Source organism: Pelodiscus sinensis, chromosome 26 (genome assembly GCF_052426305.1).
Source record: "Pelodiscus sinensis isolate ZL-2025 chromosome 26, ASM5242630v1, whole genome shotgun sequence".
Taxonomy (NCBI): domain Eukaryota; kingdom Metazoa; phylum Chordata; order Testudines; family Trionychidae; genus Pelodiscus; species Pelodiscus sinensis.
The window spans coordinates 16648720-16676614 of record NC_143077.1 but is presented as its reverse complement, the minus strand read 5'-3'; the positions used below and the strand labels follow the sequence as shown (position 1 = coordinate 16676614).

At 45.1% G+C, this 27895-nt stretch overlaps 1 long non-coding RNA gene across 1 annotated transcript; it reads left to right on the top strand.

Moving 5' to 3' along the window:
• Positions 1-11: 11 nt before the first annotated feature.
• LOC112547668 (uncharacterized) lies at positions 12-27895 on the top strand. Its single transcript, XR_016347898.1, has 3 exons — positions 12-85; positions 15056-15125; positions 27375-27895. It is a non-coding gene; the product is annotated as an uncharacterized LOC112547668 (long non-coding RNA).

The following is a 27895-nucleotide window of genomic DNA, read 5'->3' as shown; positions in this document are numbered from 1 at the left end:
CCTTTTGTCTCTCTGAGAGTTCTCTGCAGCTACAGAGAGGGACAAGCATGTCTCTCTCTCTCCAAGACTTCATTCTCCATTTTCTGTAAGTAGGATAAAGTTTAGGTAGTTTCGTTAGGCGTTATTGTTTTAAAGGTTGGGTATGAGATCTGGCACTGTTTAAAAGATGTTTTGGCTTTTCTTTGTAACTAAGTTCTAGGCCCATGTAGTTTCTCCATGAGTATATTTTGTTACCGTCCTATCTAGTCATCATGCCTGCAACAGGAATATTGTGGTAATAATAAAAGTTCCTTCCTTTCTTTTTATTAACCTGGAAGTGGTTAAGTGTGTGCCCTGATTTTTATTTTAGGGTAAGATTTCCCAAATGATCTTTCCCCTGGTTTCTTTAGCAACATTTGGGTGGTGGCAGCGGAAGTTTTATTCCCAAGATCTAGGTTTTTAAGATTTTGGGGGAAGTTTTATATCAAAGCCTGGTAGGTAAAGCTTTGGGGTACACTTGCTGGCCCCCACTTCTGCATTTATCATGCCAGAGTGGGGAAGGAGCCATGACAAGCTCTCTTAAGGGAGACCCAGTTTAATTTCACCAGCCTGTAGGACTTTCATGTTATTACCCAGCAAACCACACTTTTGAGAGATCAGAGCCTTGGGGTTGCTGTGTGCAAGGGGATTTTTTCAGGTTGGGGGGGTTGGTTTTTTTGTTGTTGTTCTTATTGTTGCCAATATTTTGAGGAGAAAGACAGACTCTTCACTTTCCTGAAAGAAATGCCTTATACTGTGGTGCTTCTCTTTGATACTTAAATAGCAGGATGTCAAAATTCTCTCCAAATATTTATTCAGGCTCACAACCGCATTTCTTCCCCATTGCTCCATCATAGCCCTCCCCACCCCAGCCTGTGTGGCACTTTGGTATATTAGTAAAATTGTCCCCATTTTGCAGATGGGGAAACAAACTTGTAGAAAATTGAGGTTGAAAGATACCTGGGGGGATCATCTAATCCAACCATCTGCTTAAAGCAGGACCAACCTCAGCTAAATCATCCCAGACTGGGCTTTTTCAAGATGGTTGAAACAAAAATACCGAACAGCCCCCCCCCCCCCCCAAAAAAAAACACCGGGAAAAAATTCTGTTGAAGGGGGGGACCAAAATGGGGGGGGGGAACCAAAGTTGTTGAGCAAAAGAAAAAAAAAGGACTCCAAGGACTTATTAAGCCCCCCAATATTTTTTTTTAAATGAAACAGCATTAAAACAGCATGTCCCCTATAAGTGTAAGGATAGCAACAGGGGAACGGTTGAGCACTAAGACCCAGGGGAAGAATTGCTTCCCCTAGGTCTTTTGGCCGGCAGCCACTTTGTGCCAGCAGCCTTATGAACCAGGTAAGCATGGGGGCTGGGGTTGGGGTGTTGGGAGCAGGGGAGGTCTGGGGGTGTTGGGAGGCCGGGCACTTGAGTGTTTGTGGGGTTGCCAGGTGCCCGGCATTTTCACCTCCTGTCCGGGAAAAAATTCAGAAAATACCGGACATTTTAGGTGTCAGATATTCTCTGAATATTTTTACTGGACAGGAGCCAAAAATACCGGACTCTCTGGGTGAATACCGGACACCTGGCAACCCTATTCAAGCCTCACCTTAAAAACCTCTAGGGATGAATATTCCACCACCTCCTTAGGTAACTCATTCCACCCTCCTTGGGAAATCGTTTTCGCTAATGCAGTGGTCACCGACCATGGATCGGGATCTACCAGTAGATCTTGGAGCCTCTGACAGGTGATCCCGACTGGTTTGGCCAAGAGGCTGTCAAGCGCTGGCACTTCAGTTGACCCTGCACCCACTGTCATGCTGCTCCTGCCCTCTGCTTTAGAGCTGCCCCCTAGGAGCCTCCTGCTTGCTGTGCAGGGTGTGGGAAGGAGAAGATAGGGGCTCGTGTCAGGGTGTCCCTCCTTCCCCACTCTGTACCCCATCTCCACACAGAGAGAAGGGGTTGGAGGGAGGTTGGCAAAGCAAATCTCTGTCACTCTCACATACTGTGTGTGTCTCTGTCAGTCTCTCAAACACGCACTGTCCTTCCCTCTCCTCTCCCGACCCAACACGCTTCTGGGGCTTTGTTGTTACTTCTTTTACTGCTTGCAAAGTGGGTTAGTTTTGGTTTTTGACTGGTCTGTACATTTCATAATTTTCATTTCTCTCTTATGCTTAAATGTAATTCTTTGAGTAGTGAGTTCTAAGATGTGGCTGCAGTAATTATCCCTCTGGAAGTGGCTGGTATGTCCCTGCAGCCCCTGAGAGAGACAGACCGGGGGGGTCTCTACATGCTGTCCTTGCCTGCAGACACCACTCCTGACACTCCCACTGATCAATAACAGGGAATTGTGACCAGTAGAAGCTGTGGGCTCAGTGCCTATAGATGGGGGGCAGCACATGCCACCATGGAGCAATTGCTGTAGATGCCATCTGCTTTCAAGAGTGGTGCAGGGCCAGTGCAGGAGTAAGCGTGCCTTAACCCTGCTGCTCCACCACCTAGAAGCCATCTCAGTTAAATGGTGACACTCAGAGCCTGCTTCCTGACCACACCTATGTCAATAAAAGTCACTTCCTCACATCTGCTGGCAATGCTCCTACTAATGCAGCTCAGTATGCTGTTAGCCTTCTTACCAAGAAGATTACACAGTTGACTCATATCTAGCTTCTTGTCTACTGTAATCCATAGGTCTTCCTCTGCAGAAGTGCCACTTAGCACAGAAGAATCTCAAACACTGCTTACAGGCTGGGGACTGACAGGCTAAGTGCAGGACTTTGTATTTCTCCTTGTTGAACCTCATCAGATTTCTTTTTGTCCTTGTGATGGATAGGAGGAGTGCTGGCCAGCACTCAGAGTGTGTCTAGACTATACAGTTTTTTTTAAAAAAGCAGCTCACTTTTTCCTTCCCTCATTTCTTGATGCTCTTACTAGGTATTTTAGTGTAAACTTTGTCACTTTTAGGTGCCTCAGTGACTAATATAAAACACTGCTACCAATTCTACACACTTTACATTCCCAGAGAATGTGATCTCCCATTTCTTTGCCCTTGCATGTCACACACAGCCCATATCTTTGTATTTATTAATTAAGGACAATTTATTGTTTAAGTCATGGTGTCCTGAAAATATTCAGGGTGCAGCTATCTTGCTCTTTCTCTCAGATTCTTGCAGAGCAGAAGCAATTCCAGTTCTAGAGCATATTGCATGAAATAATTTTCCTTTTGCTCCTTTCATAGTATCATAGAATCCCAGGGCTGGTAGAGACCTCAGAAAGTCATTGAGTCCAGCCCCCTGCTCAAAGCAGGACCAACCCCAACTAAATCATCCCAGCCAGGGCTTTGTCAAGCCAGGACTTAAAAACCTTTAGGGACAGAGATTCCACCCCCTCCTGAGGGAACCCATTCCAGTGCTTCCCCATCCTCCTAGGGAAATAGTTTTTCCTAATATCCAACCTAGACCTCCCCCACTGCAACTTGAGACCATTGCTCCTTGTTCTGCCATCTGCCACCACTGAGAACGGCCTCTATCCCTCTTCTTTGGAATCTTCCCCCCTTCAGGTAGTTAAAGACTGCTATCAAATCCCCCCTCACTCTTCTCTTTTGTAGACTAAATAAGCCCACATCCCTCAGGCTATGTCTACACTACAGGGGGTTTTGCGCAAAAGAGAAGTCTTCTGAAAAAACTTCTTCCGAAAGAGAGCGTCTTCACAGCAAAAGCGCATTGAAAAAATGATCTGCTTTTTCAAAAGATAGCATCCACATTGATTGGATGCTATCTCACATTTAAGTTGAAATTACTATGGATGGAGTGGCCACCAGGGCACCTGTTCTTTTCCCTCTTGCCTCTTCTTTCAAAAGAACTCCGTCTTCTCCATCCACACACACCTTTTTCCAAAAGAGCTCTTTCGGAAAAAGGCTTCTTCCGCATAGAAAGAGGTTTACCAATGTTGGAAAAACCCCTCTGTTCTTTCGATTTTCTTTCAAAAGAACGCGATTGCAGTGTGGATGTAATTGAAGTTTTTTCGGAAAAATGACCATTTTTCCAAAAAAACCTCTGTTGTGTAAATATAGCCTCAACCTTTCTTCGTAGGTCATGTGCTTCAGCCTCCTAATCATTTGTGTTGCCCTCCATGGGACTCTTTTAAATGAATCCACATCCATTTTGTAAGGGGGTATGCAATATTCCAGGTGTGACCTTACCAGTGATGAATAAACAGGAATAATCCCTTCTCTAGATCTGCTGGCAATGCTCATCCAAATGCACTCCAATATTCCATTAGCCTTCTTGGCTACAAGGGCAAACTGTTGGCTTATAGCCAGCTTCCTGCAATTCCACTCTCAGGGTATGTCTACACTACCCCGCTAGTTCGAACTAGCGGGGTAATGTAGGCATACCGCAATTGCAAATGAAGCCCGGGATTTGAATTTCCCGGGCTTCATTTGCATAAGCGGGGCGCCACCATTTTTAAATCTCCGCTCGTTCGAACCCCGTGTAGCGCGGCTACACGGGGCACGAACTAGGTAGTTCGAACTAGGCTTCCTAGTTCGAACTACCGTTACTCCTCGTGGAATACCTGTAAATGCCTGTTTACTGAGAGATCTCTCTGTCATTTCCCTCCATTTTTCCAGCATTTTTTGCTACTTTATCTGTCACCTCATTTTCTGCTATCCTAATATGCACTAGGCTATTTCTCTCATCTGTGCCAGTTCCATGGTCAGACACGGCCTGCAGGATCACCGAGAGGTACCCCTTCCTGTTGATGAAGAGGGAGGCCTGGTGGCCCGGGGCACGGATGAGGATGTGAGTCCCATCGATTGCCGCCCCCCCTGCAGTTGGGGAAGCCGAGGGCGCTGTATCCCTGGATGATACGATCCCAGGTCGGTGAGGCGGACGACTCTACGGAGCAGCACCCTGTTGGTGGCCTTCACCACCTGCAGAGAGACACACAAAACCAAGGGTCATTGTGGTGCCCGTTTGGCTGGGAGTGTTCTTTCCCTGCCACTGCCCCGCGCTCCACTCCCAGGAGCAACCCCTGCTGCATTCCTGGCCACCGCAGGCGGTCTGTAGTGCCGGGGAAGGCACTTATACCACCTTCCCCCCTGTTTTCCCTAGGGCAGCCCCCGTCCTCCTTGCAGCCCCCCCGTCTTGGCCCAATGGCCACTGAGTGCAGTACCTGCATGAGCACTGCTCCGACGAAGAATCTCCCCACGCCGAACTGGTTCCCGACGGATCGGTAGCTGTCCAGCGTGGAGAGCTTCCAGAGGGTGATGGCCACCCGCTTGTGGAGGGGAATGGCGGGCCTCATGCGTGTGTCCCATTGCTGCAGAGCAGGGGCGAGCCACTCGCAGAGCTCCAGGTAGGTGTCCTTCTTCATCCTGAAGTTCTGGGTCCACTGTTGGTCTCCCCAGCGCTCCAGGATAATGCGGTCCCACCAGTCGCTGCTGGTGTCCAGATACCAGATGCGGCAGGGCGCACTGGCATCCAGGCGCCGCTCCTCCAGGGCCCCCAGGGGGGACAGAGGGAGGGCCAGGGGGCCGGCCTGCAGCAGAAGGTGCCAGGCAGCCTCCAGCAATTGCTGCCAGGCTTGCAGCAAGAAGTTTAACATGAGCACCAGAGTTCCCAGGCGTGGCTCTGGCTCCATGGTGGCGAGTGCTGTGGTGTCCCAAACGAGAGTGACCAAAACATGCGGAGAGGAAAACACTTTACTGTCCCTAGGCGAGGTAGGCAAGCAAGAAGGAAGGCTGAGAACTGGCTGTCCAGGGGGTTCCCTTTAAGCACGAGCCTCAGACAGCAACCACACAAAGCAACTACTGACCTGATGCCCTGCTGGAACCGGTTTCAGCTGCCCTTAAATGCAAGCCAGCGTCCAATCAGTGTGGACTCGCTATTTCAAAATAGCAAAATGCTATTTCAAATTAGTTTTTGGGTCTAGATGCGTTATTTCAAATTAGCTTATTTTGAATTAACTAATTCAAAATAAATTAATTCGAAATAGCGCTGTAGTGTAGACATACCCTAAGAGATTTCATTATTCTAAGTGCTGGGAAGCAGAATGCTGTCCCCAACCTTCCCAATTTACTTACCTTTAGACCAATCCTTTTATCACTGCTATATTTAATATCTTTGTTTCCTTTTCCCTCTTTTATTTCCATATATAGTTCCATATTTATCCACCGCTAATGTGTTTTCCCCTGGCTATATATGCTAATTTATTTTAGGTCCTTTTTTTTTTATAGTTCTTTGTCGATACAGGTTGGACCTCCCTCATCCAGCACCCTGGGGGACGTGACTGGTCCCGAACAAGGGGATTTGCCTCACCAGGGGAGGTCCCTCGCAACATGGCCTGTGCTGCCCTGCTGCCCCAGCTATAGCTCCAGCCCTCCCCACTGCTGCCTGCCCGGCCATGGCTCCCCAGGCTGGAACTCCATGGTTGTCCCTGGGACCAGAGCTCCGTGGCCAGAGCTCTGTGGATGCAGCTGCTGACTCCTCTGCACTCCACAGCTAGGGCTGGTGCTCCAGGGCTGCTGCTGCTGGCCCCCCACACTCCACAGCCAGAGGGATCAGAACTTCCTGCTGTGCTGCCTACCCCGCTGTACCCCCCACCCCACATGGGGCTCCCGGCTGAATCACTGGCCCTTCCTGCTGGATCCCAGGTTTTGCCAGACCAGCGAGACCTGGGTAAGAGAGGTACAACCTGGACTCTAATTTTATTAACGTGAGGCATTTTTGTTCCTCCACCCTCCATGCTGTCCAATGAATTCCCAGCATTCTTCATATATAATGTTTAGTGTTTCCATGTTCCCTGTTTCCTATGACTTTTGCCCACATGGGGTAAGTCCTATAATTTCATTCTTAAGGCGACAGGCTTTTCACCAGCAGCTATCTGTGTTGCACACAAAGGGGTTGTGCTGAAGGCACTACATGCAAAGGGTAATGCCTGGGCTTGGTCTTGGTCTTAGGTTCATTTTTAATGCGGAATTAAATGTTTGGCATCTGTATTTAATGACTGATCTTGTTAATTCACTGTAAAGAATTACCATTGCTTTCTTCTCCACACCCCAGCTGGTTCCAGAAATATTCTAAGTAGACTGATTTACCTTTAGTTTTATCTACAGTGTTTTCAGTGTGATCCTTCCGGGTTAGCTTGCTGTCAAATGCTGCACCCAGGATTTTGTAGCTTTTCTCTAGACCTGTTTGCTGTCCATATGTTTACAATCCTACTTGATTTTCCTTTTATTGAACATCATTTCTTTATCATTGAGAATTGAACATTTAAAGCCCCACATGTTACCCCATTCTGCACTTTTTCCAAGTGCTTCATTAACTTTCTTCTCAACTATTTCCTGAAGCCTGTTTTTAGCCCATATGGCACAATTGTCTTTCAATGAGAAGTTCCTATTCTTGTACTCATCCTTTTTGGGAAATCTTTTATCGTTACATTGAATAAAATAGGACTGATGACATTCCCCTGTGGAGTGCCATTTGTGGTTGAAGATATGCTAGAGTAGGTTTTCCCCACTTTGACCTAGTTCTTTTACATAAGAAACCATTTATCTACCCATATATTCTTCTTTTTATGCCCACAGATTGTATTTGATGCAAGAAGCCCTCTCTCATGCTTTTTCATTATCCAGGAAAGTCATTATGCTATATTCTTTATTTCTTATACATTTTTGTGCTTCCATCTCTACTCCCACTAAGGGTATGTCTAGACTACATGGCTCCGTCGACGGAGCCATGTAGATGAGTTTACTAGACATAGGAAAATGAAGTGGCAATTATTTAAATGTAAATAATCGCTGCTTCATTTACATCAAAATGGCCGCCGCTCTGTGCCGATCAGCTGTTTGGCAGCACAGCGCAGTAGACTGGATGTGCCGTGGTCAACAAGGGAAGCCTTTGTTGACCGCTCTGGTAAACCTCATTTCACAAGGCATAACGGAGCGGTCCACAAGGGCTTCCCTTGTCAACCACGGCGCATCCAGACTACCGTGCTGTGCCGCCAACAGCTGATCGGCACAGCATGGTGGCAATGTTGATGTAAATGAAGCGGTGATTATTTAAATCGCAGCTTCATTTTCCTATGTCTAGTAAACTCATCTACATGGCTCCATCAATGGAGCCATGTAGTCTAGACATACCCTAAGGCTGTGTCCAGACTCAGGGGTTTTTTCGGGAAAAGTAGCCTTTTCCTGAAAAAACTTCCCCTGCGTCCAGACTCAAGCCGCGTTCTTTCAAAATTATTTCGAAAGAACGCGGCTTTTCTTTCGATGGCGGTAAACCTCGTTTCACGAGGAAGAACTCCTTCTTTCGAAAGTTCCTCTTTCGAAAGAAGGCGTTCTTCAATGTAAATAGGGCTTCCTCGAAAGAGAGCATCCAGACTCGCTGGGTGCTCTCTTTCGAAAAAGTGGCTTGCTCTTTCGAAAGATCCGCCTGCAGTCTAGACGCGATCTTTCGAAAGAGGCTCTTTCGAAAGATGCTTTCGAAAGAGCCTCTTTCGAAAGAAGCCTGCAGTCTAGACATAGCCTTAGTGTTCAGCTCTTCTCCTTCCTCTTCTGAATGCCCTTTGCGCTTCGTTTGCAAGCCCATTTCTCTCAAGGTGTGTTGTTAATCTTTCAGTCACTACTCTAGACCCTGACATGATGTAAGGCGAAGTGGACTGCGTACATCAGGTCTTGTTCACAGCTAACTTGATTTTCACACTGAGACTACAGCCTAATTTTTCCGCTCCCGTGCTAGCTCACCTTTTCCCCAGATACATTCCCCATCTTTGCCTGGTGCAGAATTTTTGCTTTTTGAAGTTTCCACATACATAAGTTCCATTACTATGATATCCTCATCTTCGTTCTACCTCTTCCAGTTCCCATCATTCACTTCAGCAGTATTTTGTTTCTCACATGGATTTCTATGCTCTGATTTTCACCATTATTAACACTAAGAGATATTTCTCCTAGGGTAGGTCTACACTACAGCGTTATTTCAAAATATCTTATTTCAAAATAGTTAATTCGAAATAAGTTATTTTGAAATAACGTGTCTACACACAAAATGTATTTTGAAATAGCGTTTTGCTATTTTGAAATAGCACGTCCACACTGAGTGGACGCTGAATCGCATTTAAGGCCGGCTAGAACCAGGTCCAGCAGGGCATCAGGTCGGGAGTTACTTTGTGTGGCTGCTGCCTGAGGCTATCTGAGGCCTGTGCTTAAAGGGACTCCCCCTGGACAGCCAGTTCTCAGCTTTCCCTGCTTGCTTGTCTATCTCGATGAGGGACAGCAAAGCATTTTGTCTCTATGTGCTCTGGTTGCCCTCACTCGGGACACCACAGCACTCTGCAGCATGAAGCCAGAACTGCCCCGGGCACTCTGGTTCTTCTCCTGGACATGTTGCTGCGAGCCTGGCTGCACTTTCTGCAGGCTGCCATCCGGGAGGTCCATCGGGGGGCTGTCAGTATCCAGGAGGCCCTGCGGGAGAGTTCCAGCCTGAGGAGTGATAAGAGCCTCCCTGGTCTGCCCCACTGGGGGCTTGTGCCTCATTCCTCCCTCACGTCCTTCCACTTACCTCTCCCTAACCCCCCTTCCTGATGTCAAGTAAAATACACCTATTTTCATGAACACAAACGCTCTTTATTTAACAAAACTGGGGGGGGAGAGGGAATGAAACTCTGGTGAGACTGGAGAAAGGAGGCAGGAGAGGGGAAGAAAGAGGGTGGAAGAGGGGAGGGGCAAACCTGGGAAGAGGGAGCTGGAAGGGGGAAGCAAGGTGAAGAAGGGAGAGGGGAAGCTCAGGTTCAGGGTTGGGGTCTCGCCAGACCAACTTGATTTTCATGCAAACCTGCTCCTAGGTTCACATGTGGCCTTTGGTGGCCAGGCTGGCTGCTATCCTGCCATAGACAGCCACGTTCCTCTGTCTGGTGTGGAGATCACGAACGTTGGGGGCATCCCCCCCAAACCTGAATAAGGTCCATGATCTCCACCCTGGACCAGGAACACACCTGCCTTCTCCGGGCCCTGGCAGGCTCCTGGGAGCTGGCAGACTGCTCCTGGGGAGCAGTGGAGGGCTGGCTGCCAGTGGCTTGCTGGCTCATGTTTTGGGGCCACTGGGTCAGGGGCAGTGACTGCTGGCTCTGGGCTGGCAGGCTTGGAGCTGGCACAGGCACTGCTGTTATTTTGAAATAACTTTGCTGTGTAGTCATAACTCTAGGGCTTTCACTTTTCCCCCTCAATTTTTCATGCCTTGGCGTTCTGCAGTTAAGCCAAGCATCGACTTCTTAGCCTGTATTCCATTTATGGTCCTAACCTGCCTATATACCCGAAAGGCTTTAGTATCTTTATTTTCCCACCATACTTTCTCCAGCTTTCTTTTGTTTTGTCTTTTTATAGCCCTTTGCACAATTGCCTTGTTTCTGTTATATTCAATTAAATCCTCACTATCGACTGTAGTTTTTACTTTCTTATATGCCTTCTTCCTTTCCTTAATTGCGTTTTTATGTTCCTCATTCCACCATGGTACATGGTTTCTACCTTTAGGGTGACTTTATATCTTAGGCATTGCTAACTTTGCTGCCATCGTAACTACTTTAGTTATATTGCTACTCAGCTCCTCAGTGTCACCAGTTACACAATATTTTCATTACATTTTCTTCCAAATAGTTCCCTGTTTTCTTGCTTTTTTACATTCCAAGTGGGGGTGCTTTCCTCAACATTGCCTTTATCTTGATGGTCTATGCACCCAGGGAAGTGCTCACTTCCTATTTCCTCCTCTTTGCTGACTTTATAGCTACATTTGCTTGTGATGCTACTTGATGCAATTTCCAGGTCTAGAATTGGCAGGTTCATTACATCTGGTATTTTTACCATCGTACACTATTGCTAAATTATTTGTATCAATGAATTGACCATTTGCCTTTCTTATATTTTTTTCCTCTTCCCCATAATCTGCTATGGCAATTTATGTCTCTCTCTATATTATATACTAGAAGATTTACTTGGTGCAGCTCAGGTCCTTAACTCATTTTTTTGTTTTTGGGAAATAAAATGGTGGAATGAGAGCTCAGGATGCAGGTTGCCCGGCTGGGAGGAGACTATCCCAGCCCTCTCTCATAATCACTGCTTTCTAGGTTGCCACCCACATCTACTTCCCTTACTAGTTCCACCCTTTTTGTGGGCAGCAGGTCAAGCTTTGCATGGCTCCTGGGTGGTTTCATCAGCACTTGTACCAATAAGTTATCCCCAACATTCTCCAAAATCTTCCTGGACTGTCAGTGTACTGCTGTATTGGTCTCCCAAGAGACATCAGGGAGGTGAAAGTCCCCCGTTGGACCCAGGGCCTTGATTGTCTAAAGAAGTCTTGTGTACCTTATCCATCTGATCTGGTGGTCTATAGAAGACGCCAACCACAGGAAGGAAGACAAGCCTCCATCTTAAGTTCCTTGACTGACCAGCATGGGATTTGAACCCACAACCAGATGAGCTATCTGATTAAACTTTTAATCATTCTTGTGGCTCTTCTTTGAACATAAATGCAAATGAGATTAAGACAGATCCTTGACAGAGACCTCTCCTCACTGTAGTTGTAACTACTTCTCATTACTCTTGTGCTACCTTTGTACATGTCCATGTTTGAACATATGTTTCTGCATGATCTCAGGCACCAGCATATCTGTTCTCTAGGAACTCTGTCACAAGCCTTCTCTAAACACACAAACACTCATACTATTCCCTTGTATTGCTCCTGGAATTTCTCCTACAATACTTGGACAGCAAACATTGCATTGTTGGCCTTCTTGGCACAAACCAAAATCAGGTGCTGCCTAATTGATGCTCAGGTTCCTCACATAATTTTTCTCAAGAATTTATTCCAGCCATTTCATAGTGTGACTCGTCCATTTGCATTCTTGTACATCCCCTTTGTGCTGGGAGACATGCACTTCTTTCACTCCTCAGGCACGTTTTCAGTTCAGGAGATTGAATTGAAGATGTTTGTCATCATCACTACTTCCTCACAGTATAATGAGTTAAATTCTCCTATTGGTCCGTCTGTTCTCACTGCCTTCTGATGTTTTATCATCCACTCTCTGCCTGAGTCTCTACCACAATGTTAGTGTTGTGAAGTTGTTGACCATGCCTGCGTCTGACAGTGGTTTCCTCAGGTTCTTTTCACTGAGTAAAAGTTTCTCTTAAAACTGCAGTCATCTCCTAAGAATTTTGCCATCTTCCAGCAGCATTCTTGCTTTTTCCTCTATGAAACCCCTCATGTCGTCAGAGCTTCTTTGCCGAAGTGCCACTGAACTGCATGTTACCTTTCTTCTTTCCTTCATTTGTCATCCTACATGTCTCACATTGGGTTTCTGCAATGGCTGGTTTTGACTTTTTCTTTACCAGCTTTCATTCCTCATAACTTTCCACTCTTCTCACTTTCTTCTATCATTTGAACCTTTCTTGCCTCTTCTTTGCCACTTCCTGTATATCACTGGACCACCTCCCTGTCTCTTCCCATGACATTTTCCCACTGTTGACTGGGTTGCCTCTCATAATTGTCTCTCCCTGGAATTTAGCCTTCTGCTTTCCTTCTCATCCCAGCCTCTCTTCTGTTCTGAGAAGGTGGTGTGTACACTACCCTCCTCCAAGGACTTCTCTTGATTGGCTGGAAGACAGTGGAGCTCTGCCTGCCATTACTCTCCGGATCTTCTGTTGCCAAGTGCTGGGTTTTTTCCCTATCCAGCTCCTAATTCTCTAGAATCATGTCCTCTCCTCTGCTGCCTAGCCATTTCCTTGGCCTTTGTTTATTCCATCTCCCTGGAGTCTTCTGGCCCCCTCTGCTCTTAATGAGTCAATTCACTATGGGTACATCTACACAGCGGGGCTATTTTGGGATATGGGAACTATCCCGAAATAGCTACCCTACGTCTTTTAAATGCACCCATTATTTTGAAAAATATTTCAAAATAATGGGTGCATTTAAAAGACCATTTCAGCCTCCCAGTAACCCTCATTCCACGAGGGCTAAGGGATGTGTCAGAATAGCATGTTATTTTGAAATTTGCTGCTGTGCAGATGCACCAAATTTCTAAATATGTTATTTTGAAATACAAAATTAAGATCAGATGCACACTTTACGTAGCGCAAATTGCGTATCTTATTTCGAGTTTAGGGTGCTGTGTAGTTGCCTATGCTATACCAACATAGAGGTACAGGGCTCTGTGTGTGTGTGTGTGTGTGTGTGTGTGTGTGTGTGTGTGTGTGTGAGAGAGAGAGAGAGAGAGAGAGAGAGAGAGATTAAAAAACCTGGGGTTATCAAATACAAAAACCCTCTGACTTCTTTCCAGTCATCCCTTTCCTTCAACCAACATTCTCTTCCCTCCCCAGCATTGCTGGTAAGTGATGCTCAGGTGGGCAGATTTGTAGGAAATGGGACTTTAACAGTCTCAGAACTGCTGCTGCTGTGTCATCCATCTAGCTGCCAGCAACTGCTTGCATTCCTGAGCCCCTGGTCCCTTTCACCCTAGATGCTTCCAGAAATCTGTCTCTCTCTCTGGTTGCTCTTCATATGATGATTAGGTTTGCACTGGGAGAGAATCCTCCCAATTCAGCAACACACACACAAATGCTCACCTTTGCTCATCTGCAGGGGGAGAGAAGAAAGCTGTAGGAAGCAGATAAGCCAAGCGGAGAGGTGTAAAATGGAAAGCTGCGAGGGGAAGGGCAGAAATGGCCAAAGGGATGTAACTTTTTTACCTCTCACCAGTTTCTGTATTTTGAAAGTGTGTTAAATTCCCTTTGGGGTACTAGAGGACTATGTAATTAACGATGGCACTATAAATAATAATAATAATAATAATAATAATAATAATAAGCCACACAATAAGAGGGGCTGTGTTAACATAGTAATAACTCTTTCCTCAGATAATAAACTCCCAGGCTGAATATTTCTATAAACAACTCAACCACCAACTTTGGAATTTATTTAGCTGAGGATTTGGTTATTACACCTCATAAATAAGAAGTATCCTCAAGTTACCATTATAATAAAACTGTTACAATGCATTGCTTTTTATATAGGAATTATGGAAAGCACTTTAGTGTGACAGAAAATTTATTCACTGGCTTTTGCTACATGTTCAAGTGCAAAACTGCTGTACTTTGGGTTCATACCTATCTAGCTTGATTGGTACTGCTGTGATGGTCCTGGGCTATGCAGATAAATGAAGTACACTGTATGTCATTAACCGGGTACTTTGGAATCCTAGAGGGAGAAAAATGCACATTTTTATTATATTCTGAATGAATAGGAAATTTCCCCATAGTCTAGTTAACTTTTTTTCATCTTGTAAGGTTGAAGAGACAACAATATGTACCATACTAATAACCTGAGCTGTGCAAATAACTAAGTTTTTGGTTCACTGGCAGTTCAAAAAATTGTTTTGACTGAATCAGAACCAATGTTTTTTAGAATTTTTGGTGAACTGAAAAAGTTGGAAATATTTCATGTCCGGTATTGGCCATGAAAGCAAAGGCATCAAGGGTGAGTTTTCCCACTGCTGAGGAAAAGGCAGCAGTGAAGTAGTGATAGTTCCATGATTATGACTCAACTCCCACCTCTCTTCCCTTCTAGGTGATCCCATACCGGTGGTCTAGGTTGGGGCTTTCTCCAGTTGCAGGTGTTCCTCTCACAGCCACTGGGCCAGATAACAAATGTGAGACTGACTTTAAAGACTTGTGGTGAAGTCTCTCACATGAGATGTGAGAAAACCAAGCTTAAGGGATTTGAGCCTGGACAAGATAAGACCAGGGAGTAGAAACAGGCCTTCCTGAGTATACCTCTGGGACTATGCTACCCACTAACATCAAACAAACTGGGATTTAGCAGCTCTGGAAAGGGGAAGAAAGTGGTAAAGGGACACTTTTCTATTTACCCAAAGGGGATTAGAAACTTCAGAAAATGACAGAAATCTGTTCTTTACAAAAACTTCCAAATAAAAACATTTTCCAAAACATTTGAGAAACTTCACAATTTTCTTCTGCTGCCTTTCTTCCTCCAGCTCTGACACAGATGGACAAGCTGATGCCCCAAACGTTTAAGTGATGGTCCCAAGATCAGAGTGAAAGAAGGTGGGTGAGCTAATATCTCTTATTGGACCAATGACTGTTGGTGACAGAGAAAAGCTTTTGAGCTGCACAGAGCTCTCCTTCTTAAGATCAAGCAGATGATTTAGTAGTGAGGGTTAGAACAGGTCCTCAGCTCCCCACTTTGAGGCTCACCAGCCTCTAGCGGCAAGTACTCAGCATGTTGCAGGATTGAAAACAAAGAGACCAAACCCCTGAGATCAATAGTTCCCAATCCAAACCTTTTACCCTGTTTTCAGATGTATTGCTTTCTGTGATCTCAGCATAGAGGGCACCGTTTTAAAATGGTGTTCTCTGCACAGTGTGACCTCACACACACCGTAAATTTGAGGTCACACTACATGGAGGATACATTTTGTATAACTAAGGGTACGTCTAGACTACAGGGTTTTGTCGACAGAAGTTTTGTGGACAGATACTGTCGACAAAGCTTCTGTCGACAAAGAGCGTCTAGACTACATTCAGTTCTGTCGACAAAGCAAGCTGCTATGCCGACAAAACCCTGTAGTCTGGACACAACCCTAGATGCAATAACACCTTCTGTCGACAGAACTCTGTCGACAGAAGGCGTTATGCCTCGTAAAATGAGGTTTACCAGCGTCGACAAAACTGCTGAGTTCTGTCAATGTTATGTCGACAGAACTCAGCGGTAGAGTAGACTCAGGTATAGTTTTGTCAACAAAAGTCCACTTTTGTCGACAAAACTCTGTAGTCTAGACACACCCAAAATGGTATCTCATGCACACCAGCAGTGTCCTTCATGTAGTGTGACCTCACATGTGCCATGACAGGTATGGAGAAAGTGAATAAGGAAAAGTTATTTACGTGTTCCCATAACATAAGAACTAGGTGTCACCAATGAAATTTGGTTTAAAACCAACAAAAGGACATTTTTCTTCATGCAGCACTCAGTCAACTTGTGGAATTTCTTGACAAAAGATGTGGTGAAGACCAGAACTTTAACAGGGTTCATGAAGGTTAGGTCCATCAATGGCTATTAGCAGGGCTTGACAAACAGCGGCGAAATCTACTCGCCAGCCCCGCACTGCGCATGTGAAAGACCCTCATTGCGCATGCGTGCGCCACCGGTGAACGGAGTGACCGGCTGAAATCTAGTTACCACGGGCAAGTAGATTCACTGATTTGTTGAGCCCTGGCTATTAGCCAAGATGGGTAGGAATGGTGTCCCTAGCCTCTGTCAGAGGCTGGAATTGGATGACAGGAGAGGGATCGTGTGATGATTCCCTGTTTGGTTCATTCCCTTTGGAGCATCTGGCATTGTCCACTGTACTAGATGGACCTTTGATCTGATCCAGTATGGCTGTTCTGATGTTCTTATGTTCTTAAGTGCAAGGTCACTCTGGGTACGTCTAAACTACATGCCTCTGTCGGCAGAGGCATGTAGATTTGTTTGTTCAGCAAAGGCAAATGAAGCCGCGATTTAAATGATCGCGGCTTCATTACATTTACATGGCTGCCGCGCTGAGCCGACAAACAGCTGATCGGCTGTTTGTCGGCTCGCGCGCTAGTCTGGACGTTCCCCCTGTCGACATCAAAGCCCTTTGTCGGCAGCCCCGGTAAACCTCATCCTACGAGAAATAACGGGGCTGCCGACAAAGGGCTTTGATGTCGACAGGGGAAATGTCCAGACTAGCGCGCGAGCCAACAAACAGCTGATCAGCTGTTTGTCGGCTCAGCGCAGCAGCCATGTAAATGTAAATGAAGCTGCGATCATTTAAATCGCGGCTTCATTTGCCTTTGCCTATCTGTCTAATCTACATGCCTCTGCCGACAGAGGCAAGTAGTCTAGACACAGCCTCTGTGGAGAGGATCTCGTTTTACTATCCCGCACAAGTGGGATTGCCATAATGCCATCTAGTGATAGAGCAGCCCCATTTGGGGTTGTGACTATTGTTTGGGAACCAAATCAGATCACAAATAATCATACGACTCACAAGTAAACCTCCTGCTCTTCTCTGGTTGCACAACTCCCAGGTCCACAGTTGTTTGTAGATGTATAGGCCGTATAGCTACTGGAACGGTATTGGCTGGGTATGTGTCTAGAGACATAACTTTTAAACTGGAAATCCTTTGGTAGTTACCCTTGCAATATTTACAGGAAACATTCACCCAAAATGTCCACTAGACATTGTGATGGACCGGGCCAGGTCAGGGCACTGCTAAGGGCGTCAGTTCAGGGCAAATTGCTCAAAACCAGGGCTACTTACAGCCCTCGACTAGAGACCTTTCCCAAATAGGCCACAAACCAGTCACACAGAGTGCTTCAGCTGCCAATTTGGCCAGCAGAAAGCCGCACAAGCAAAACCCCTCAGACACCTCAGCTCTCCCTGTGCCACAATCAGCCCTGGGCCTTAAGCACAGTTAAGAGGTTATAAAACCTGATCTCACCTGATCTCACCAACTCCGAACAGATCCTCCCAGTTCCAAATTACTAGCCACAGTCCCCAGTCAATTTACACTTTAGATCTTTCCCGCAAGGTCACTCTGGGCCAATCTTTTAGAATCTAAAATCTAAGGGTTTATTAATAAAAGAAAGAAGGTTGAGAATAAGATTGTTAAGGAGAATACATTAAATACATCAATTACCAAGTTCTTCATGCGGGCTCTTAGCAGAGATGTTACAAACTTCTAGCTTAAAAGTCTCTGGTGTACATCCTGTGTCAGGATGGGTCAGCAGTCCTTCCCGGCTCTCTGTCCCTCGCAAGGATGCATCTGGAATCAGTAGCAAGATTGAAGACAAGATGGAGACAGCCTCATGGCACTTTTATATTCCTGGTGTACCCCAAACTGCAGCTGGTCACATGATCAAATGACCTATCTCTGTTTCACATGCCAGCAGCCATGAGGTATTGGCTGGTCTTCAGTCTTCCAGATGCATTCCTCAAGTGTATATTGGCCTCTCCAAGAGCCATTGTCCATGAAGCAGTGCTAGTTAGCACAGCCATTCACTGACCAATCCTTCCTCACGATAGGCAGTCCAGGCCCATTGCTCACTCCTAGACAGAACATTTACAATACAAGAACAGAGCCCATATTCATAACTTCACATACAGAAATCACACAAGTACATGAGTATCATACAGAGAACCAGTAGAGCATGAGCTTTTATTTGATACCTCACATGGCCCACTTAGTACCGAATTTGGGGCAAACACCACCTGTGGGTGCACCAGTGAGCTGTCTGCTCACTTTAAAATCCAATAACGTGACAGATGTCTAAAAGGAGATTTATTGTGCAATGACAAAGCTCTGTCTCTATGGCAAACACTGTATAAATTAATGGCCTGCCACTTACGGTCTTGCTTTGCTAAGCTTTTCAAACATACTTTATGCCTGACAATAAAGAGACCAAACATGAGGAAGAACAGTGGATCTGAATGCCACAACTTGCATAATAGTCAGGAGGCAGACGTGTGAGGAGTTTGTAAGTAGTTAATAAAATAGACTACATAATGCAATTTGTGTGTGTGCCTTTTTATTGTGGTCCAGTGGATACTATTCCGATGGGGGAGTTAAAAAACATGATTTCCATTTCTAGCTGTGCCACTGAAATGCGTGATCTTTGGCAAATCATTTAAATTCATTGTGCCTCAGTTTCCTCATTCATAAACTGGTTTTAATGATATTTACCCTCCTTTGTGAGCTGTGAATGAAAAGCACTTTATAATCAAGAGCTGGCTGGAAAATTAAAAATTTTCCTGGCAGAAATGTTGTGGAAATTGGGCCTATAACTCTACCTGGAAGATCATGGGTTCAACTGTAAAAAGTATGTGAAATTTCATAAGATGTCTCAATAACCAATACAAAGAAATGTTGAGGGGAAAATGTAAGAAATACAGAAAGACTGAATTAGTGGAAACAAAAAGGCTCTTGAGATAACTCAAGGTTGTGTTTAGATTATGCCTGTTAAAGAAGTTTGGGACCAGAAATCAGTGTAGTACCTGACTGGTCCCAAACGAGAGAATATGCCAGACCAGGGGAGGTTCCTCCCAACATGGCCCATGCTGCCCTGCTGCCCCAGCTAGAGCTCAAGCTCTGCCCCACTGCTGCATGCCTGGCTGGAGCTCCCCAGACTGGAGTTCCAAGGCTGCCGCCAGGGCTGGAGGTCCGTGGTCAGAGCTCCGGGGTTGCCACAGCCGGAGGGTCCAGAACTTCCTGCGGCTCACCTTGCCCCTCCACACAGGTCCCCAACACGGGGCTCCTGGCTGAGTCGCCGGCCCCTCCTGCTGCTCCTGCCCCACGGCCCACCCTCCCTATGCCTGGGCTCTGTGGTCCAGGAACATCCATGGTCCTGACAGATCCTGTTGCTAGACCAGAGAGTCCTGGTTAAGGGACCTGTAGTAACAGCTCAGCACTGGGACCCAGGAACTGACTCTGCAGCTGATGCATTGGGAGTTGCCTATACTCCATTGTAAGCCCAGGTCTGTGGAGCTTGTGGTGCTGATATTTGCAAGCCCAGACTTGAGAGTCCATGTTGCATCATAAACCTGGGTTTGCAATTTCTATCACATCCATTCTCACTGTGGCAGAGCGTCCGACTTGGGTCTGCAGCTTGAACTGGATCCATGCTGCAAAAAGACAGGGGTTGTACCCAAGTCTCAGTAAGGCTATGTCTAGACTGCAGAGTTTTAAAATTGCGAAACATTATTTGCATATCTTTTTCTGCCTTTTTTTTTTTTGGAAGAGGCTTTTCTGAAATTTGGCCCATCTACACGGGGCCAAATTTTGGACAAACCTCCTCTTTCAGAACATCCCTTATTCCTCTCACCAAAAGGAATACAGGGATGCTGAAAGAACACACCCTCTTTTTCAGAAACTGTTCTGAAAAAGCGGACGCGTTCCCTGGACACAGCAGAGCTTTTCTGCGATACAGAAAAACTCTGCAGTTTAGACATAGCCTAAGACTCAGACTCTGACCCCCCCCCCCCTTGTCTGTGGCCCCAAAAGTTTTCCATTAAAAGCATTTGCGGAAAAGAGCATCTAGATTGGCACGGATGCTTTTCCGCAAAAGCATTTTTTGTGGAAAAGCATCCGTGCCAATATAGATGAGGTTTTGCGGAAGAAAGCCCCGATTGCCATTTTCGCGATCGGAGCTTTTTTGCGCAAAACAAATCTGAGCTGTCTACACTGGCCCTTTTGTGCAAAAGCTTTTGCTCAAAAGGACTTTTGCCCGAATGGGAGCAGCATAGCATTTCCGCAAGAAGCACTGATTTCTTACATGAGATCGTCAGTGTTCTTGCGGAAATTCAAGCGGCCAGTGTAGACAGCTGGCAAGTTTTTCCGCAAAAGCAACTGCTTTTGCGGAAAAACTTGCCAGTCTAGACACAGCCACTGTGTCTGTGAGCTCAAAAGGAAAAGGAACAAGCATCTGTTGCTTCCGCTGCAGAATTAAGCCCTCCAGTTGGTAGCAGTAGTAGATTCAAATCCTCAGGTGACCAGCCACTAGAACACAGAATGATCGAGTGGCACAAACAAACATGCTCTCCTGGAGTACTTAGTTTAGTGCAGACTAATGTTGTGCAATCCTCTTGTTAAAGTATTGGCAGAGCATCACTCATTTGGGCCTTAGAAGTTTTTTCAAACACGTGTTAGAATGAAATCTTTGGATCTGAGTGCAGCCAGCCACGCCTGTAAAACAAAAGACACAACTTCCTGAGCACATCACAGCAGGGTCATCACCAGGCCACAGGAAAACAGAGGAAGGTGAGCCTGTTAGTGACACTGCTATTTCAGACTGTAAATAAAACCCAGAGCTGCGGAGCTGTGTTTGAAGGATGTGAGAAGAGCAGATTCCCTTCTCTCATATCTTACCCTTTTCTGTAGCCTGATGCTTTGTTTTTTTCTCTGATTTTTTCTTTTGTCTTTCCAGTCCGGACAGTTATTCATAGAAAAGAAATGTTAACTTCACAGCTATGCCCAGCTTCCCAATTCTACTGTATGCCTGGCGTACAGCAAGATATCTGCTCCTTTCAGCTTTCATTATTGAAGTTGTCTCCTTGCCCTACCCCCACACCATCTCCCTGGTCTTTCTCAGGGTCTGTTGAAGAGACTGAGTTGTCCATATTTCGATTAATTAATTCCGATGAGATCAAGGGCCTCTTGCGCTAGGTGCTGCACAAGCATACCACATGAGAGGGCTCCTATCCCAAACAGCTTACAGTCGAAACAGGCAAAGGGCAGGATGGGAAAGTGCACAAAAAGGTGAGGTAACTAGCTCATGGTTACATGGGCAGTGCAGAGACTAGAACTCAGCCTCCCGGCTGGTTCACTTGCCAGAATTCAACGGCACGTGGCCATGATCTCGGAGCTATGAATGAGAATTGTGACCCAGTTGCATTAGGCACTACATATGTACATCTTAAAAAGTTAGTCCCTGCACCAGGGTTGTGAGAAGACACAGCAACCCCTCCCCCAAAACCCCACACATTACCATGAGATTTACCAAATATTTGTTCTAGTGGAATAAATGTGTTAAATTATAGATTAGAATCAGTACAAAGAAATCTTTACAAATGTTTAAACAAAAGACAGGACTATGTAGCACTTTAAAGACTAACAAGATGGTTTATTAGGTGATGAGCTTTCGTGGGCCAGACCCACTTCCTCAGATCAATATGTGGAAGAAAATCAGCACAACCATGTATACCAAAGTGATACAATAAAACAAAAAAAAGTGAACGCATGTGAAATTGACAAATCAAATTTTAGAACAGAGTGGGGGTAAGGGGCGAAGGTAAGTTTCTGTGAGGTAGTGACATAGGGGTGATAATAGGGGAAGCAGACAAAGGTGGGTGGCAGGAATGAGGGAGCCATGAAATCAGGGCATGTTTGCACAATAGGTCATTGTCTCATCTTATTCCCACTGTGAATCATTTCCATCAAAACTCAGGCTACATTTTCCATCATTTTGGCTTGGACAGTCTTCCCACCACCCAGATGTCACTTGTCTTTTTATGCCGATGCCTGAGCACATGCTGAACATTAAACATGTGAGCAGTCCCACTGATCTGAATGCCAGCCAAAATCAAGCATGGCCTCAAGTGTTTTGCCTGGTTTCCCTTGGTTTGTGAGCTCTTCAGGTCAGGGACTGTAGAATTAGTCAGGGCCACACTGAAATCAATGGGAGTGTCTGGGCATGTCTACAGTAGGAAATTATTTCAAAATAACTTATATTAATCCGAGGCAGGCTCCATTATTGTGGACCTCAGCTTAGAGTCCCAGGAAGCACTGGGGAGTTATTACTTTGAATGACTCTGGGGAGTAGTTATTTCAACATAGTGATGGCTGAGTGGCCACACTTATTTTGAAATAAGCATTATTCCCTAAGGAAAGCAGGAGTACAGATTTCAAAATAACTAGCACATTAGTTCAAAATAACAGGCTATGTACTGTGGATGCACCACTTGTTATTTCAAAATAAGGGGGATTACTCTGAAAAATCTCTGTGGTGTAGACCTGGGCTCTGTGTTTGTTCAACACTTAGTACAATGAGGTCCAAATCCTGATCATATTTGCCAATTGTAAACTCTCTGGGCAGTGCCCATTGTTTTGTTCTGTGTCTATATAAAGCCTGGCACAACAGGACCCTGGTCCATGAGAGATGCTTTTGCATGCTGTCACAGGCCTCCTACTGCTTCTGGTCATGGTGTGCCAAGCTGTGGGCCGTGGTGTCAATTTTCTGCAACACATTCTATAAAAGGGTCATTTTCACCAGTGGCTCAAGCTGGAGAACTTGGAGGCAGTTCTAGATTTCATAGGCCTCACCGGAGGCACTTTGAACCATGGGCTTGCCTACTTTGGGCCAAAGCTAGGGTGCAAACTTAGCCCCTGGGAGGTCTGAACATGCCCCAAAATTAGGAGTAGAGTGAGGGGTGTGATATGGAAAATGTAAAAGAAAACAGGGAGAAAATTTTTGTTTAAATTTTCCACAGAGAATTTTGGGAGACATTCAAATACCACAAAAATTTGGCCAAAAACCAAAATATTTTTATTTTAGCTATAGGATATTGGGAGTGGAAGCTTGACTTTTGACCAATAATTAAAATTTTCGTTGAAAGCAGACACTTTTCACATGCATACACACACACACACAAATTATGTCAAGGAGCCAATTTTCTATTAAAAACAGTTTTCTGGTTGTAAATCTTTAACCAATCCTAGGTGTGTACTAACTCTACCACACCGTGAATGTTAGGTTCCATGGTCCTGTGTGTATTGGGAGTCTTTTTTAATTTCCTGCCAGCATTTTTCAATAAGCACTAAAAGCTATAAAGAAACACAGTCTGTTAAGGCTGATGTGAACTGCTGAAAGGGCACAGACTGCAGTCACCTGGGAGCAAGGCTGGATAGAGGTTGCCAGCCAGAGCAGGTTGCCTTCTCATCATCCCAATAAAGGAGTAAATGATATTTAGTGGGAATCTGGATGCTGCTTTGTTTTGGATCAGTCCTTGTGAACCACAGACCACAGCCAAGCAGCCATCTCTTTGCTCCTTAATAGCAGATTCTCACAGCCCACCCAGCCTCTCCTTAGCATCATTCAGTGTGGGAGATTAGTGCAGCTGCCTTCATCAGAGCACTGAATTTTAAATTTAGGAGTAGTTCTTCCTGTGGATCTTAGTGCCAACATATTGGGTACGTCTAGACTACATGGCTCCGTCGATGGAGCCATGTAGATTTGTTTGTTCGGCAAAGGGAAATGAAGCCTCTATTTAAATAATCGCGGCTTCATTTAAATGTAAATGGCTGCCCCGCTCTGCCGATCAGATGTTTGTCAGCAGATCAGGGCAGTCTGGACGCTCCTCTGCCGACATGAAAGCCCTTTATTGAGGGCATCCTACGAGGCATAACGGGGAAGTCGATAAAGGGCTTTCAGATCGGCAGGGGAGCTTCCAGACTGCCCCGATCTGCTGACAAACAGCTGATCGGCAGAACGGGGCAGCCATTTACATTTAAATGAAGCCGCGATTATTTAAATCGCAGCTTCATTTCTCTTTGCCGATCAGCCTAATCTACATGGCTCCATTGATGGAGCCATGTAGTTTAGACACACCCATTGATAGGGCCCTAATCACTGAGGGTACGTCTACACTAGCCCCCTAGATCAATCTAGGGAGGCTAATGAGGGCGACCGGAATTGCAAATCAAGCTTGGGATTTAAATATCCCGCACTTGATTTGCATGTTCCTGGCCGGTCGCAGTTTTAGAAATTGAGTAGCCCGAAGTAACTGCCCACACCTACATGTGGCAGTGAAACGGGATTCCGATTTAAAGCCCCTAACTCGAATTAACTGGTAAACCTCATTGCAGGAGGACTACCAGCTAATTTGAGTTAGGGCTTTAAATCTTAATCCCATTTCACTGCCATGTGTAGATACGGGCAGTTACTTTGGGCTAGTGAATTTCTAAAACGACGACTGGCCAGGAACATGCAAATCAAGCGCAGGATATTTAAATTCCGGGCTTGATTTGTAATTTCGGTTGCCCTCATTAGTCTCCCTAGATTGATCTAGGGGGCTAGTGTAGACGTACCCAGAGATATCCAATCTGTAAGTCACACTAACCTTGAACATCTGACAAAAATGAAACACAGTAAATATGGGGGGAATATTCATTGAATAGTTTATCTGAAATATTTTATTAAATCAGTCTAATACATTCATTAATTTAATAGCCTTTGGCCAGCTGGAGTGATCAGTTACAAATTCAGGACAAATACAGTATGTGATAGCAAACAACTCTAGGAACAATTCATAAAAACAGTCTGTACAATTGAGACTAGCAAAACATGTAGGCTATGTCGACACTGGCAGCTTCTTGCGCAAGAACTCTTTTGCGGAAGAGTTCTTGTGCAAAAACTCTTCCACAAGAGAGCATCTACACTGCCATGGGCTTTTGCACAAAAAGCCTCTGATGGCCATTTTAACCATAGGGACTTCTTGCGCAAGAAATTCATGTTGCCTGTCTACACTACCCTCTTGTGGAAGAGATCTAGCGCAAGAGGGCTTATTCCTCGTGGGGAGAGGATTAACTTTTCTGGAAGAAGCCCTGTTCTACAACGCTGTACTGTAAATTTACTTCTGGAAGAACGCTCATGCAGTATAGACAGCCAGCAAGTTTTTGCGGAAGAACATCTGTTCTTGTGCAAGAAGCTGCCAGTGTAGACATAGTCGTAGATGGTATCATGAGCTTTCGTGGGCATATCCCACTTCTTCAGATGACCAGAGGGTTGGATATCCAGAACTAAAATAAATAGGGGAGAAGGGGGAGAGGGGGTAAACAAGAAGATTTAGTAGGTATAAAAAATATATCAAGGGGAAAACCGAGCTAGAATGTAACAGGAAAAACAAATAGTCTATAAACACCTAAAGACTGGATTGTCAAAAGAGGCAGATAAGAACCATTAGTAGGCAACAGAGAAGAGGAGTACTAACACCAGATACCACACAGACAAAGAATCATTGGCACCTTCATTGTTTGGTAGGTTGATAATGTCCCAGCCATCTGGTATCTTTATTTAATCCATTATCAAAAGCAATCTTTCTCCGAAAGCATACCACTGAGACCCACTATTGCAAGGAATTAATCCCACCATCATTTCTGACTGAAAGATCCAGGCAATGAACTTGTATCATTTGATCGCTCCTCTGGCATTAAATCTTTATTTGCCTGAATAACTAGGATTCATCATCTCCGGTGGCAAGAGTGGCAGCTGATGTGTTGCATCAAACTAAGGCACCTTTACATGATTAACTCCATGATAGTCTCTGGCAGAGCCCTTCGGAGAGCTGTTTCAATATTCTACTTGGAAAAGACCAAGAACTATTAATAGCCTGGAAAGTTGTGTGTGCTGTTTGTGGCAGGCAAGAGGGTTTCATTTGCCTTACAACTCCTCAGTGTGACAAATAGTTCCATCATGTATTGGAACTCCCATCCAGCAGAAGGAAGAACTTTCTTGGGCGCAATCATGGCGATTTCTTAGGGGCAGTGCTTTTACAGAGAGGCAGCAAACTCAGAAGGGGCATAGGGCCTCCAATATGTGAGTGGATTTCTTCTTGCCATTGTAATTCCATGCCACCTAATGGCTCTCCATTTATTTCATAGCTTTCTAATTGCATCCACAACTGCTGCAAGTAGTTCCAATGAGCCCATGTTAAATTCCCAGAGATACCACCTTGTGCATGAAGCAGAGGACCAAAGGGTTCTGATCAGGAGCATTTTCACAGCCCTGCAGGTGCAGAGTTATTATTTTTAGCCTTTTTCCCTACCCCAATTGTATAAAATATTCTTCCTAACAGTCTGCGTGGGTGTGTGGTTTTGCAGTGCATTCTTAGAGAAAAAGGAGGTGCATTCCACTACAAAGATAGCTGTATTGCAAGCATGGGTGCAGTCATTCAATCAAAAATAAAGCCTCTGCCTTTCTTTCTGGAAATACATTTTCTGTGGTTCCTCTCTTCTGATTGAAGCAATGCAGAAGGAACTAGAGAGTTGCTCTTTGTACCCAGGATCAGGTAACACAAGGAAAGCATAACAGGAAGTTGGATGTATGCAGGTTGCTAGACTTTATCTTGGTCACTGCCTGCTTGCAGGCACAAGTCATCGCAATAATCCTTAATGTAGAGAAAACCACATTACAATGGAGAAATACCGTACTTTAACAACTGGCACTTTTTTTTTCAAATATATGTGTTCAGTTGATAGCAAACTGCTGCAGGGTTCAGTGAAATACTACACAACACTGTGTATTTATTGACCAAAGCGGAAGACTATGTCCAAAGAGTACAAAGGTTTATTGATTTGTTTTCTTGTAGCAGGTAGTTTTCCTTGCGAGCCATGGCATGATCATGATTTGTTTTCATCTCTAACTTTTGTATGTCTATTGATTTAGAACAGGAGAGAGAAAGAAAACTTGAAACCAGGTCCTCTGATCTGTCATCCCTGTGCTAGCCAAGAACTTGAGTGCTTTGAGGGAGATTATAAATTCATAACTACTTTGAATTAGGTATCATACCTAGACTGCAATCGAAAATCTTCCTGGGGCATTCATTAAAGAACTAATATGTTTTGTCTCCATTAAGGAGGAAACTCAGTATGTCCCATTGCTAACCTGAATTTTTATACTTTTATGTATTCTCAGCATCAGGCATTTAACTGCAGACTTCTCCATGCTGCATTGGGAATAGGTTTGAATCTCTAACCAATTTCCTGTTGATCTAGAGCACAGGAGAATTAGCAGATGCCTACAGAAAGCTGAAGATCCAAAGACCTCTGCTTTCCAGGAATACGTGACTGTTCTGCAACACGGAAGAGTGACTGGAGACCTGAGGTAATAAGGCTGATTTTTTAAGAGGCAGTACACTGTCTGCACTTTGCCCAGGCATTAGCTCCTGAGGAAAAGCAGATAAGAACATAAGAACGGCCGTACTGGGTCAGACCAAAGGTCCATCTAGCCCAGTAGCCTGTGTGCCGACAGTGGCCAGCACCAGGTGCCCCAGAGAGGGTGGACTGAACACAGTGATCAAGCGATTTGTCTTCTGCCATCCTTCTCCAGCCTCTGACAGAGGCCAGGGACACCATTTCTATCCCCTAGCTAATAGCCTTTTATGGACCTAACCTCCATGAAATTATCTAGATTCTCTTTAAACTCTGTTATAGTCCTAGCCTTCACAGCCTCCTCTGGCAAGGAGTTCCACAGGTTGATTACACGCTGTGTGAAGAAGAACTTTCCTTTATTAGTT